At 36.0% G+C, this 14093-nt stretch overlaps 1 long non-coding RNA gene across 1 annotated transcript; it reads left to right on the top strand.

Annotated features, from left to right (window-relative positions):
- Positions 1–4863: 4863 nt before the first annotated feature.
- Positions 4864–10717, top strand: LOC140169002 (uncharacterized). The gene is made up of 4 exons (XR_011861314.1): positions 4864–5132; positions 7695–7899; positions 9216–9309; positions 10541–10717. It is a non-coding gene; the product is annotated as an uncharacterized lncRNA (long non-coding RNA).
- Positions 10718–14093: the final 3376 nt, after the last annotated feature.

Here is a 14093-nt window from a genome sequence, read left to right as displayed (position 1 = left end):
ACGAGCGCGTATTGTAAGGATACATCGCGTATTTACTGTGTTGCACGCACTTGTCTCTAATTGGCTGCTGAGGCGATCTGTTGTTGCCGTGTGAAAATTTATGAATGAACTGTGCGCCGTACGCGTTGTTAGCGCCGACTTTGCAACATTACGGTAGTCGCGCTCGTCAAAGGTTTTAGTACATGGTGTTACGTAACCCAGTGCAAAATTTGCTACATTAGTGGAACCAATGCTTTTAGCTTCTAAATACCCCTACGAACAAAACCTGAGTTGGTTCCATTTTTTCGAATGTGTCTTCGGCGGCCATTTTGAAATTCAAAATGGCCACCATATTTAGCCTTTTTTAAGCCATATTTATCCCGAAAGTGCACAAAGTCATATTTTTCTTACTGATTATTTATACTTTTGATTGTCAAATCCATTAAGAACATAATTAGGATCATTTTCTAGAATCCAAGATGGCTGCCAAATCCAAAATGGCCGCCAATTTGTCTAAAATGGTCTGCCAGCAATAAGGACATTGATTTCTTTCCTTTTTTGCTGATTTATTCACTACTTATGTTTCTGAGAATCCACTGAGAAATACAAACTTACTTTGGTCCATTTTCTCCAATCCAAGATGGCCTCTAAATCCAAAATGGCCGCCTTTTATTAAAATATGGCATACCGCTTTAGGCAATTACTATCATTGAGAGTAAAATACATGTATCTCATTTCTGTCAGATATGGGTAAGAAAATGATTCTAAACATCTTTTGCAATAACATTGTTTAAGGAGAATATAGGTGTATTTCACCTTTCAAAATGGCCACTAAAGTATCTTGAAATTGGCTAAGATTTTCAGCTAATTTGTCAGCATTTATGCAATGAAATGCAGAAAATCGCGTTTTAAAAAGTTGAAATTTCAATATAGTAATTCAACTTTAGACGTTTATGATAGAGCTGACCTTGAGGCATTTTAACGCCTAGTTGTCATCATCTATGTTATCAGTATTTTCACCATCACCATAGCTGTATTGGTACACTCTTCATCTGCTCCATAAGCACATGCTTCTGTACAAGTCAGATTGTGTCGTCTGCAGGAACATCTTCTGGAGCATTTGCTTATTCCACATCCGCACCTAACAAGCTCGACAACAGACTCGGGAGCTATTGCAATGTCTGACAGGATAGGTACTGGAATGTTATCTGCATCACTCGACCATCCTAGCTTGAACGGGTCTGGAATATTTGGATTTACCACATGGTCTTGACTCCAAATATATGCTTGCATATGCGCCCACAGAATGTGTTGATGCCACGCACCAGAAGTTGGAGGGATTTTATCAATCCCCCCTGGTTGGCTCTTGAAGCGTTTCCATCTCAGTTGTTCAACTGTGTTGGCCTGTAGGTCATTTTTTGTGCCCATGAGCCTGCACAAAAACCTCTCACAGCCTGAAACAACACTTTGAGATGGCATTTCTGCATCACCAAGTTGACCCAGTGCTGTGAGTTCTTCAGGTGCCGGGTTCAGGTGTTACTTCAGTGAAGGCATTGAAGGCAGTCTTCTTGCCTATACCTCTGATATGTCCACATGTGTCGCATCCTGCTTTTGATGTCCCAAGACGGATATGTATTGGTTTCAGCAAGATTTTCCTTCTGTTGTCACCTGTTCCCATACACATGATTGTCTGAAGACCAAGAACCGTTAGTCTTCGAAGAGCAAGGACCGTAACACCTGTATCTTGGGTCATGATATGGACATTCTCTGCTGCATGATTAGAGTGTCTGCTTGCTCTTGTGTACTAAAACCTGTCGATGGCTGAACATGATTCATGTTGCGTCTCACATGCAGACGTGTTACATATACAGTGACTACTGGAATCTTCAGCTTCAAAACTTTGTTTGCCAGGTAGATTGCGAGGGTGTCCTTAGTTTCATTGTTGGCCGAAAATAGCTATGAGTCATGGATGGGGGTTGTGTTAGCAACAATGTAGGCTCTCGCTGATGATTGGACTCCTAACTTGCGACGTCTGATTATATCTTTGATTGAGTTTTCTCTTCCATAATTATCAAAGATGACACGGCAACCTTCATAGTCACTGTAACACATCTGCATTATTTTGAAAGCAACATGAATGATGTTCAGACATCGACAGGTGTTAGTACACAAGAGGAAAGCAGACACTCTAATCATACTACATGCAGCAGAGATCTCTGAAGCTGGAAAGAATGTCCATATCATGACCCAAGATACATACATACATACAACGGCTTTTTTTATAGCGCAATTTCAAAGAAATGATCATTGCACTTTACAAAAAAACTTACGCTACTACTAAAGACTACAAGAAAACAAAAACATGCAAAAGAAACAACATCAGCAATAGTTTAAAAGATGGGTTTTCAGGCTACATTTGAAAGTAGTAACTGTGGGAGACGACCTAATGGATGAAGGAAGATTGTTCCAGATTCTGTTCCAGATTCCAGATTCCAGAAACAGATGTTATGGTCCTTGATCTTCGAAGACTCACGGTTCATGGTCTTCAGACAACCATGCTTATGGGGACAGGTGACAACAGAAGGAAAATCTTGCTGAAACCAATACATATCCGTCTTAGGACATCAAAGTGTTGTTCAGGCTGTGAGAGGTTTTTGTGCAGGCTCATGGGCACAAAAAATGACCTTCAGGCTAACACAGATGAAAAACTGAGATGTTTCCATGTTATTTATTTATTTATTTATTTATTTATTTATTTATTTATTTATTTATTTATTTATATATTTATTTATTTTACCCCGTTCTCATTATTTCTTACATTTCCGTTTCTGCTTTCTTTTTTCTTTTTCTATTACTTTGTTCCCATTTTTTATATTTCGTGCTTAGCTTGCCATTTCCCGTTTCCATGTTATTTATTTAATTCTGTTCTCGCAGTCTTCGTAATGCCTAATAAAATCCCATCCCGTAACTTAAACCATAACCTGGTCCCGTAGGCCTACCTGTAACCTCATTCATACCTATTTTGGTTCTCCTTTTTTTTGAATTTTTTAAAATATTTTTCCCCGTATTATGTTGCGTCCACTGGTATCTGACACGCAACTTGGCATATGCCTATGCGCCCCTGTGCGTGCGCGTCAAGTGATGTGTGCGCCGCGCCGACAGGCTAACGACGGCGCGCTTTAGCAACAGCTGGGGGCTATTATTTTACCCAAAAAACCCGCTTTTTACAGATTTTGAGGCCAATTCTACCGTTTTCAACCAAATAAACTTCCCTTGAGTCTCGGTATATTCCTCAATATCCCGTATGAATTTGGCGACATTTGGATCGAAACTGACGGAGCCTTTGATGGACTCACATAGATAGATACAACATTCCCCTATTTATAGTAAGATGATTCAGTATACGGCGCGAAACGGCAAAACTGCATTGAACGGGTTTGCGCGCTCAGAGAAAAATCGGCATTAGGCCGACTGCAGAGCTATGAAGAAATGTAAAAATGACGAAGCTGACCAAAATATTAAACCGCACTTATAAAGCAGAGATTATCATCTGCCTGTTTCTCTATTTTTACCTCTTCCCCCCTTTTTGTTTTAATAGCACGGCATATAGGCCTATACTGAAGATAGCATTTAGAATCTCCTCCCGATTCATTGCATCTTTCTACTCTAGAAGTAGGCCTAATGTTTTACATTATTTTCTCAAAATGTTTACTTCATCATGTAGCGGCGAGTTTTTTTCTTTCTAAGACATCAGTCCCTATTAGAAAGTTTAAAGCGATATTACAGACTCATCACTTTCCGCATCTGCCTGTTTCTCTATTTTTAACTCTTCCCCCTTTTTTTAAGATAGCGCAACAGACAAAAACGACAACAAACGGGCATTTAAATGTGAGCTATCTGCAGTTGATGGCGAAATCACACGAATCCGACAAACACCAAAATGAAAGAAAACAGATAGAGAAATGTAAAAGCTTTATTTCAAAGTTTGTTTCAGCGTCATACGTATTCGGTTCTTGAGATATTTCAATTTTAATATTAGGCCTACCCATGTTTAATCAATGCAGGAGCTCTATAGACACCGGCACCATAATCGAGCAAATTACGAGTTATGTGAGCAAAGGAATTCCTCGATCTGAGAGTTGCTTTGAGAGCACTCAAATCGATGAAATGTCCAGTTTGAGAGTCTCTCAAATCCAGGAAAACCCTCATTTGAGAGTACTCACAGATCGAAGAATTGTCCAATATGAGAGTCTCTCAAATCCATAAAATAGCTCGTTTGAGAGTTACTCTCAAATCGAGGAATTCTGCCAAATGAGAGTGATAGCGCCCTCACCATATCTGGCGGGGGCACACCACTAAATCAATGCGCCATTTGTGTAACCCTAATGAGTTCCGGTAAATTACAGAAACTTTTTGAGGTATTTTGGGCTGGCTTTAAACTTATTATGCAGAAAGAGTGGCGAATTATAGCTTAAATAAAAGTGTAAAGCCTATACATAAATTTGAGTCGCCAAAAAAGTCGCATTTTTATAATTATTTAGAAAATAGGTCCGCGAATTGAAAAATGGCAGAATCGGGTTTGCAGTCTTGAGAGCATGTCAAAAACAGTGAGGGCGCTGTTCGCGGCCTCCTAGCGGGAAAACGAGATGGAAGAACCCCATACATTGAAACATATGTTAAACTTTCATCGATTTGCAATCGACTGGTCATCATAAAATTTTTTTAAACGAGCCCAAAAGGCCTCAAATTGAGCAAAGAAACCCGGTGTTTTTACACGCGTTTCAATGGGAAGATTATTTAGTGGTGTGCGCCCTGGCGACAATTCATACGAGCTGCATTTATGAAAACAACGAGACGATTTCCGTATTTTTAAAGTTCAAATTTAAAAAATATCATAATTATCAATTTATAATTACTCCTCAAGCCGAAGTTACCAGGTAAAATTAAATTGTATCATGATCACGGACGGTGTAGTACTATTGTCAAAAGGGAAGAAAAAGAATGCGGTTTCTTTATCGCAAGTTCCGTGTTTCAACAACCAAAGCCTAGGAGGCCGCAGCATGTAACTTGTACATGTTGTAAGCTTACTGAATGACTGACTCACTCTGCAATGCCAATGGCCAATGCTCTGCCGATGAGAACCCAACGACGACGTAAGTTCCAATATTTTTATGATCTAATTGAGTACTAATTCATAAATAATTATGCAAAGTGAACCCAAACAGTAAAATTGTTATCCCATATCGAACAATTAAATATCAACTTTTAATATCTTTCTTTAATTTTTACAATGAATGGAATGATGTGGGGCCATAGTGGTCAGCGACAACCTGTAAAGTGTGCTGAGGCTTGTGGATCAACGTCTAGGCGTTGTGCCTGTGCGTAGCGCACTATAAATCACTGCGCTTTTTTTTTTACAATAACACTTCATTTCGTGATCCTGAGTGCTAGCCTAGCATCTTCTAAGTTATGATATTTTTCAGTAGATATCCACGAAAAAAGCTTATTCCCAAAAGTTTTGTTGATTCCGATTTTGCGTTTGCGAGTTAAACATGATTATGTGTATACACTGCTCATGGCATAGCCATAGGCCACTGTTGTAATTTCGTTCTGGTTACCAGAACGAAATTCAAATTTGGCGATATTTTTGCTATAGCCAAAATAACAATTTCTCGATCATGAGAGGATGTACCTTCTGTGTCAGCGTACTTTTCATAGAATAACACGATCGCTGCGACCTGCATGACCGAATCTTGACCTTGCTTAGCAACGATCGTGTGATTGGTCAATTCTCAAAAGCTGTGTTTGCGCCCGTAAGCGCCGGTATTTATGTAGTACGCTTTCAAGCGCAAATGACTGTGCGTACCCAAGTTGGCTCTCATGATCGAGAATTTAATATTTTGGCTATAAACGAATTAATCTGCAAGAAATATTCGGTACATAAACATTATGTAGCCAGAGGTATCCAGTGGTATAAAAATCTCAACTTTTTTGAGAGAAGTGGGGATGAGGCTGTACGTGGATCACAAAATGAGGCTGTGTGATCCCCAGCACAGCATCATCCCCAACTTTTCTCAAAAAAGTTGAGATTTATATATCACTGGAAACCTCTGGTTACATTTATGTTTATTATGTACAAAATATTTCTTGCAGATTAATTCGTTTAGCAAAGATATCTTGAAATTTGAATTTCGTTCTGGTATTCCAGAACAAAATTACAACACATTGTCTATGGAGCAGTATATACACATAATCATGCATAATCGAATCAACTGAAATTTTGGGAATAAGCTTTTTCATGGATATCTACTGGAAAATGTCGTAAAAGAGGATGCTAGGATCACGAAATCGAAATACTCCTTTAATGCTTAGGCCCTTCACAATTGATTCTGAGTTTACTGTTCATGATTTTAAAAATAGGACAAGGTGACTTTTAATTATTAATTATCTATTATTTTCTTTATTTAGTAGGCCTATCACAACTAATTATCAACCCGTTTTGACGGGAGTCGGCATTTAATTATTTTATTAATATGCTTACTTTTACACATAGTAGGCCTATATTAAGTGCAGTTATGCTGTTTGTTTATTCATCATTATTGTTGATATATGATTCATGTTAGAAAGTAGCAAGTAAAAGTCATTAAAAGTTATTTTTAAAGGAGAAAATCCAAAATTAAAATAATATAATTAAATATAAATTTAGCAATTTTGTTGTGTCCGAGGGCGCAAGATGGAACAGCTAAACCCTGGCAAAAACAACCAATGAGATGAAGCGATCTATGATCGTGAGTGACGACATGCCGACCAAGAAATTAAATAATTATTGTAATTTGTAAAACTCGCCCCAAAGCTCGTTACTTTTGCAGACAGCTTAAAACAAGAAAAGTGTATCGTGCCTGTAATAATTTGTCATTTACATTGAAGTACGGTATCAGTATCACACTACATTGTACACAAAGAACCCTGACAAAGAAAATGTGTGAGCTTTACTTCCTTTTACAGGCTCCCGGTTTTATAGTCATGATCAGTGCAAGCTTAAATCTTCAATATAAATAAAATGATATTTCTGTGTACAAAAAAATGTAATTATTCAAATGATGCTTTCTTCTGAAATTTGCCATTCTGAACTTGCTCGAGAAGTCTAGTCACAAATTTGCTCACCAATTAGGTTCACATTTGAGGCTAGAGAGTAGAGATCATTGCATTCAAAATCGAGTCGGATTCACTGAAGCATGACACCACTCACACCGCAGCCGATCGCGACACAACAAGTGGGTGTTTGTTTTTATCATACCACTAAGGTAAACATCAAAGAACACCGCTAACCTAATATATTTTCGTATCTTGTCAGTGAGTGCGTATTTTACGCTTTATATCTAGTCAGTGAGAGCGTATTTCGCAAGGCCGATACGCGTGTATGGCGAGGTAAGCGTATAAAGGCGAATCAGCGTAAACCGGTAGCGTAAAATGCATAACCTGTATCTGGCGTCGGTTTGAAGTGCAGGGAAATTATCGTGCGCTCAGTGTCATACTGGGTTCAGCCTTCGGCTTCACCCAGCATGACACATCGCGCACGATAATTTCCATCATACCTCCGCTTCACCTAATAACTAATAATATTATTATTTATTGTTCAGTGGTGATTTTACACAGCAGTTTGCTTGGCAAGAAAATACAGTACTAATTTATTCTTGTTATGTTGTCTTTTGCAGACTTGCCGGTTATATGATGCATCTACTGTGTACAGCAGTCAAAACACTACTATGAAGGGCCTACTTATACATGTGTTGTCGCAGACTGTGATTCTTCTACTGGACACCTTCTCAGCACCTATAGATGTTATTGTGAAGAAGCTTCTCTTCAAGAGTCCAACATGAGGCAACCAAGGAGCTATATTTACATGTTTGTGTGGCCATGGTAAATACATATTATCGGTACCAGTATTTCGGTGGTTTTTTTGCAGTTTCTTCATTTATTATCCTGCCTGAATGACATTGTCAGATGTAAATCACCTTCCCATATTATGTTGTATACAAGTCATTCCGACAGGATAATAAAAGAAGTGGAAATACAAGTGTAATTTTTCACATATTCAAAAAGGTTTGAAAATCACAGACAACCGATTATGTAGCAGGAAACACTTGTATTTTTAACAATGTTATGTTGCCCCAATAAATTTCAAGACAAATCACAAATGCGATATACCTCAAAAATACAGTTATACTGTATAATGTAGGCATCAAACTTACATGCATATATATTATATTATCAGAACAGACATCAAATTTATAATCTAAAATATTCTGAACTGATAATGTAATAAACACTTAAATGTGTATAATACATGTTAATGATTTCTAAAATACATTTTGTCATATTCAGTTTTTTAGTGGCTTTTTAGTTTGACCTTTTCATTGTTTCTCAGCTGATCTATTTCTGTATTAATTTTGCTGAAAATATAAAATTGTAATTTTGTATGTCTGGTCATTTTCAAAATCAATGTTGTGAACTTCAAAAACTAAACATTTAAATTGTTTAAATCTGATCTTACTATAATGCTTCCCGACTTTTGTTTCCATTCCAAAAGTTTTATATACTTTGGACTTAAACTTGGGAAATAATGAAGCTGGAAAAGGGCATGTTCTCTTCCATTACTCTGCCCTTAAAGTCATATTTTTCGTAATTGTACAATATTTTGAAAAAACCTTTTACACTGTCAATAAGTAATACAGAACTAAACATGATGTTATTTAATTTTTCAATTAATCCACAAATATTTGGATTTAATTCACTACCGTAATGTGTGTAAATTCCAAATTATAGCAAGACATTTTAAGGAGACCCTGCACAAACGCTAAAGGGTTACCTTCCAGTGCAAGTGTGAATGTACAAACGAATGAACAAACTGAAGGACACAAGTACCGGTACTGCTTGAGCTGGCTTTGTCACTGAAAATACCAGAAAACAAGTCACATTTATGATGAATTAATTATTATGCCAAACAAATGAGGTAAAACAAAGAAAATTGCTATTTCATTCTATAAGTGCCAACAATGCGTGTATTATAGCTCACCAACCTTATACAAAACCATGCCTAACTCAATTTAGCAACAAAATTGAGCATTTGCACCAATGTCTTGAATTGGTTGATGATTGTATTCATATAGTTATTAAATTTAAGAAGACTTAAGGTAAAGGTAAACATTCTAAATTTCTTTTTTTTTTATTGACAGATGATATGTGCCATACAAGCTATGGAGAAGTGTTCCGCATTATATTGGATCGGGAAAGGGAGACAAGACAAAGTCTATTATCATCATCAAAGAGGTTAGTACACCTGGTATCACATACCATATTCCCTTGTTTCAAGTGAACTTCTGTGAATTGTGTGCATTTTTTGTACTGCTGACTGAAACAAAAAAAATCTCAAACAGTGCATGTACAGTTAAATGCAATTTTGTGTGATACACACAAAATACACTGTAAAATATGCACGATAAATGCGCATGTATGCGTCGCATCATACAAGTTGAATCCACGCAGAGCACGACAATCATGCAAGATGCTAACTGCTGCTTGTCCGAGAATTTTTTGTATAACAATATATAATATATTTAGTATAAAATGGGCAAAATCCCTAAAATTAATACCATATTGAGGTTTTTTTAGCTAGTTATTTGCTATGCAATAGTTCTTCACTAAAGTGTTACTATAAAATTCTCCAATAAAGTGTTACTATTTTAATGTGACCCCTGTGCCTCATGGAAGAACATATGATACCTTAAAACATCCACTGAATGAGTAATCCAGGCAAAAGAAGAAATAAAACAAACAAAACAAAACTATCTAGATGCACATGTCAAATCAGAAAGTGACTTGAACTTTTGATAACTTAGACATGGACCAAACTGTGAATCAGGTGTCCTTTGCTCTCCTCTCTTCTCTCCTTCCCTTTTCTTTGCCCACTCTATCCTCCCACTGTACAAGTTAATATCTTTTGCTCTGAAGTCTTTTAAGACTTAAAAGTTAATCAATTAATATTTAAAATATAATGTTGCAAGATAATAAAAAACGAGATTTATTTAATTCAGGCCTCGAAATAAGAAGAAAAATCCAAGGGTCCTCCGGACCCTTGCCTTTGAAATTTCAAGGGTCCTCACCAATTTTCAAGGGTCCGACCCCGGACCCTTGCCTTTTAAATTTCAAGAGAGAGAATTAGCTACGGCGATCACAGTATGTATATTGTAGAAAATTGAAAACCGGGTTGAAAACTTGAAGGAAAGAAAAATGAAGTGTACCCCAGGGAGAGGGATGTATCACGTGAACCAGATTTTCCTGTGGAACAAAAAACTAGGATTTTCTGCTCTTTGCTTGGTTCAATTTTTACGGGTCACGCGGACCCGCATACCGTAGGAAATTTTGGGTCCGCGCCTACTTTCATGGGTACTTGACGCAAGGACGCGCTTTATTTCGAGCGCTGATTTAATTCCTATAACCTGGTTTTAAATATTTAGGCTACACATGAATTATAATGATTCCTTTTGTGTTTTTATGACAGGATGTGTCAAATATCAACGCTGCATTGAAGAGTGGTGAGCTGCCTCATCTTGTAATATTCAACGAAACCAACTACATTGTAGGAGATAGTGTGAACATACAGTGTATGGATAGCTCTGCAGGTGCCTTTCTCCAACTGATTGCCTTGTAAATGTATTTGTGTATATTCTCAGTTATCCAGGTATAAAAATATCAAATAATTTAAATCTAGTCAACTGGAAATCTAGACAAAAATAGTAAGTCCAGTTGACTATATTTAAATTGTCAACTTGATATCTTGTTTTATGTGTTTCAATTTGAGTACCTGTAACCTGTTGTGTACTGCTGGGGACAGGGGAGTGATAACCCTCTGAAAAAAATCAACATTGAACTTGAATAGCCTTGTGTGCATTTTTGCCTGAAATATGTGTAGTGTAAAATATACAAATTTTGCATGCTTTGTGTCACCTGACTAAGAAAACGTCACTGAAAATTACCTATTATTTAGGGTTATAATATTGAGAAACCAAAACTTTGCATGATGATAAATTCCTCAACAACAACAAAAATGGGTTCTCATTATTTTTAGTCCTAAATCAAGATACAATTTTCTACTTTTATTAGTCAATTGCACACAAAGCATGTGGTATTTAAAAGTATTGTAGGCAAAGATTGCACTGGGCTATGGAAGAACAAATTGAACATCATGAACAATGTCATACTTTTTTAATGGGGTGATTGTGTCCTGCATGTACCCGACTGTCTAACATTCATCCCACCAATGGTTGATTTAAGTGACAATTACCAATAATTACAGAACAGTTTCAAATGGATTCAAAATTTCATGTCAGACATTTAGGCTGTGTTAACCTTAAGATATACTGGGTTTTTTTTTTGTAACTTAACTGTTCATGCAAGATATATTTTTAGAAGTTTCTAGATTTCAAAAAGTGTACCAAAAACAAATTTTGAGTTTCCAGTGTTTTTGAAAACTATATAATTGAGCCTATACCGGTATATAAACTATAAAAGTCTGATGTTTTATGGTCTCAAAATCAATGTTTTTACCCCCCAGTATTTTTGGATTACTTCTCCATTTACATTTCAATTGTAAACATCTTAAAGAAAACAACTAACCCCCCTTAAATAATGGCCATTATTAAAAACAGGCTATTGAATTACAAATCTGTAAAATACGTTGGAAGCAGAATTTATTTCTGTGCATTTTAACACCTCATTTGATACGATAGCCCAGAAAACAACTGAATACCTGAGTGGAAGAAGAGCCCAACTCCATCAACACTTTTTTTGAGATACTAACAAAAAACACACTATTTGGAAAAGTTTTAAGGCAAATAATTGGAACCCAACAAAGGAAATCTGTTGGGATGTGAATTTTGGTCCAGAAAGGTATTCCATGTCAGTGCATTTTGCTGTTGTGTCAGTTGAAGAACTGCTTGGTTACTGACATGTGTTTAGAGTAGAGTATTGAAGTAATCCTGTATGCAATTTTTTTTTTTTTTATGGAGAGGATTTTAAGATATGACCATGTGAAAAATTATAAGTTTCTTTTTGAGGCCAGTTTACATTATAACATACCTTCAAAATGATATATGTTGCAATGACAACGGTACAGGTCTTCTAAGATATGATAAACTCATTTTGGTAAAATGGAGTTGAGTCCTTCTTCCACTCGGGTATTCAATTAAACACAGGTCAATTTAATGTAGTGAGGTCCAGATTTGAAAATTGCACTTGTAAAAACAACAATGCAAAAACACTCTGGGATATCTTTACAGAGATTTCCATCCATTATATTGAATACAAATCAAAAGAATTTACTGCAACTTTCAAATCTTGGGTTACATTGATTTAAATGTATGCCATGACGTCAATATTTAGATAATTGCTACAAATGAGGTGTTAAAATGCGCAGAAATAAACACATTTTACAGATTTGTAATACAATTGCCCATTTTTGAGTAATGGCTGTTATTTAAGGGAGGGGTAGTTACTTTTGTGAGATATTTATATATTTACTATAGCTTGCATGAATAATTAAGAAGTTTTGGCAACTCACAATTACAGTATTTCTGAGAGGTAGACTTGCCAAAACATAAAAACTGTTTAGCAATTAAACACATTCATTTATCACTCTGTAACATGTTTAGAAGGTAAACAATGTGTAAATTGCTAAACATTTGTGTTTATATCATCCATCAATTTTATGTATTTGTATTAAAATGTTTAATAAGTCATATAGAAAAAAAAAATGTGTTTAAATAAGTCAAACATTTTTTTCAATGAACGTTGATACTGAAATAGCTAAACATTTAAAGTGTTTAGAGTATATGGTCAATTCCAGCGAAAGCGGGACAAAATTCTCTCTATGTTAACTTTCCACTTTAAAATGTCATTAATAAAGGAAATTACGTTATTGATGGAGCATATCATGTCACGTAAAATGTGCTATCTTTGTGCATATAGGCCTTTACTAGCAAGTCATACCAGGGGACAAGTTATGATGGCTTAAATGAATTGGCGTTACCCACTTAATTCAAAGATAAAGCACCATATATGTCATTGAATGTCCTTCAATCAAAATGAAATTATTACCGTTAGAAAGACGTTTGCATGATCTCTCATCATATGTAAAACGATTGAATTCCACCAAAGTTTGTGGACTCTAGAGGCCATTAAGTCAATTTGGCTAATAATTTTGTTACCCGAGTATCAAAAATAAAATGATCGTTCTGAAAAATGTTAAGTGAATATGCCATAAATGACTATATCATGAAACGAAGTTTCGTTCTATAATTCTGAGGTCCAAGTGATTATTTTATGCAAATACGTTTTACCCATAAAATTCCATAAAATCAAATTTGACGTTACCCACGTATCAACTGTTACCCACGAGTCCAGCAAATATAATTGCCATAACTTAAATTAACATTTAATGACTTTGGACACTGAATTTAGTTTGACAAGCGCTTAAACTTGTAAATCGTAATAATACGTTCACCGCTTTAAAAAAGAATCTAAGACGGTTTAAACTTTTGTAACCCACGAATCCCGAATAGATGCTAACCTTGAAAAACAAGGAGATTGTTTATTTTAAGTTTAAATCAGCACATATTCAAGCCATGGGTATGCTATAATTTTTACAGTACTTAAAGTTTATGCACCTAAGAAACGCAAACCCCAAACGGTACTATAGTACTTATAGCTTTACCCACAATTCAAGGCGTTACCCACGAATCCAAGGATTTACTCAGTAAATTATATGTTTCTTATGCATCTTAACATTTTGAAAACATGCGAAATAGGTTCCAAAACAGTCCTGTTTAATAGCGTCCTCTTGAAGGTATACTGAAGTTGTATCATGAAGTTTTGATTGATTATCCTAAATTACCATTTTTTGGGTAAATGCAATTGGTTAGAGAAACGTGAATCATTGAAACACAATGGAGGAATAACCGCATGATGGTTTCCAACCTTCTGTAATATTTTCTATTTTGCCGCTTACCAATACATACCTTCAAATATGTGTTACCCACGAACATTTTAGTTACCCA

This window comes from Amphiura filiformis, chromosome 14 (assembly GCF_039555335.1).
Source record: "Amphiura filiformis chromosome 14, Afil_fr2py, whole genome shotgun sequence".
Taxonomy (NCBI): Eukaryota; Metazoa; Echinodermata; class Ophiuroidea; order Amphilepidida; family Amphiuridae; genus Amphiura; species Amphiura filiformis.
This window is presented reverse-complemented; position numbering and strand designations above follow the sequence as displayed.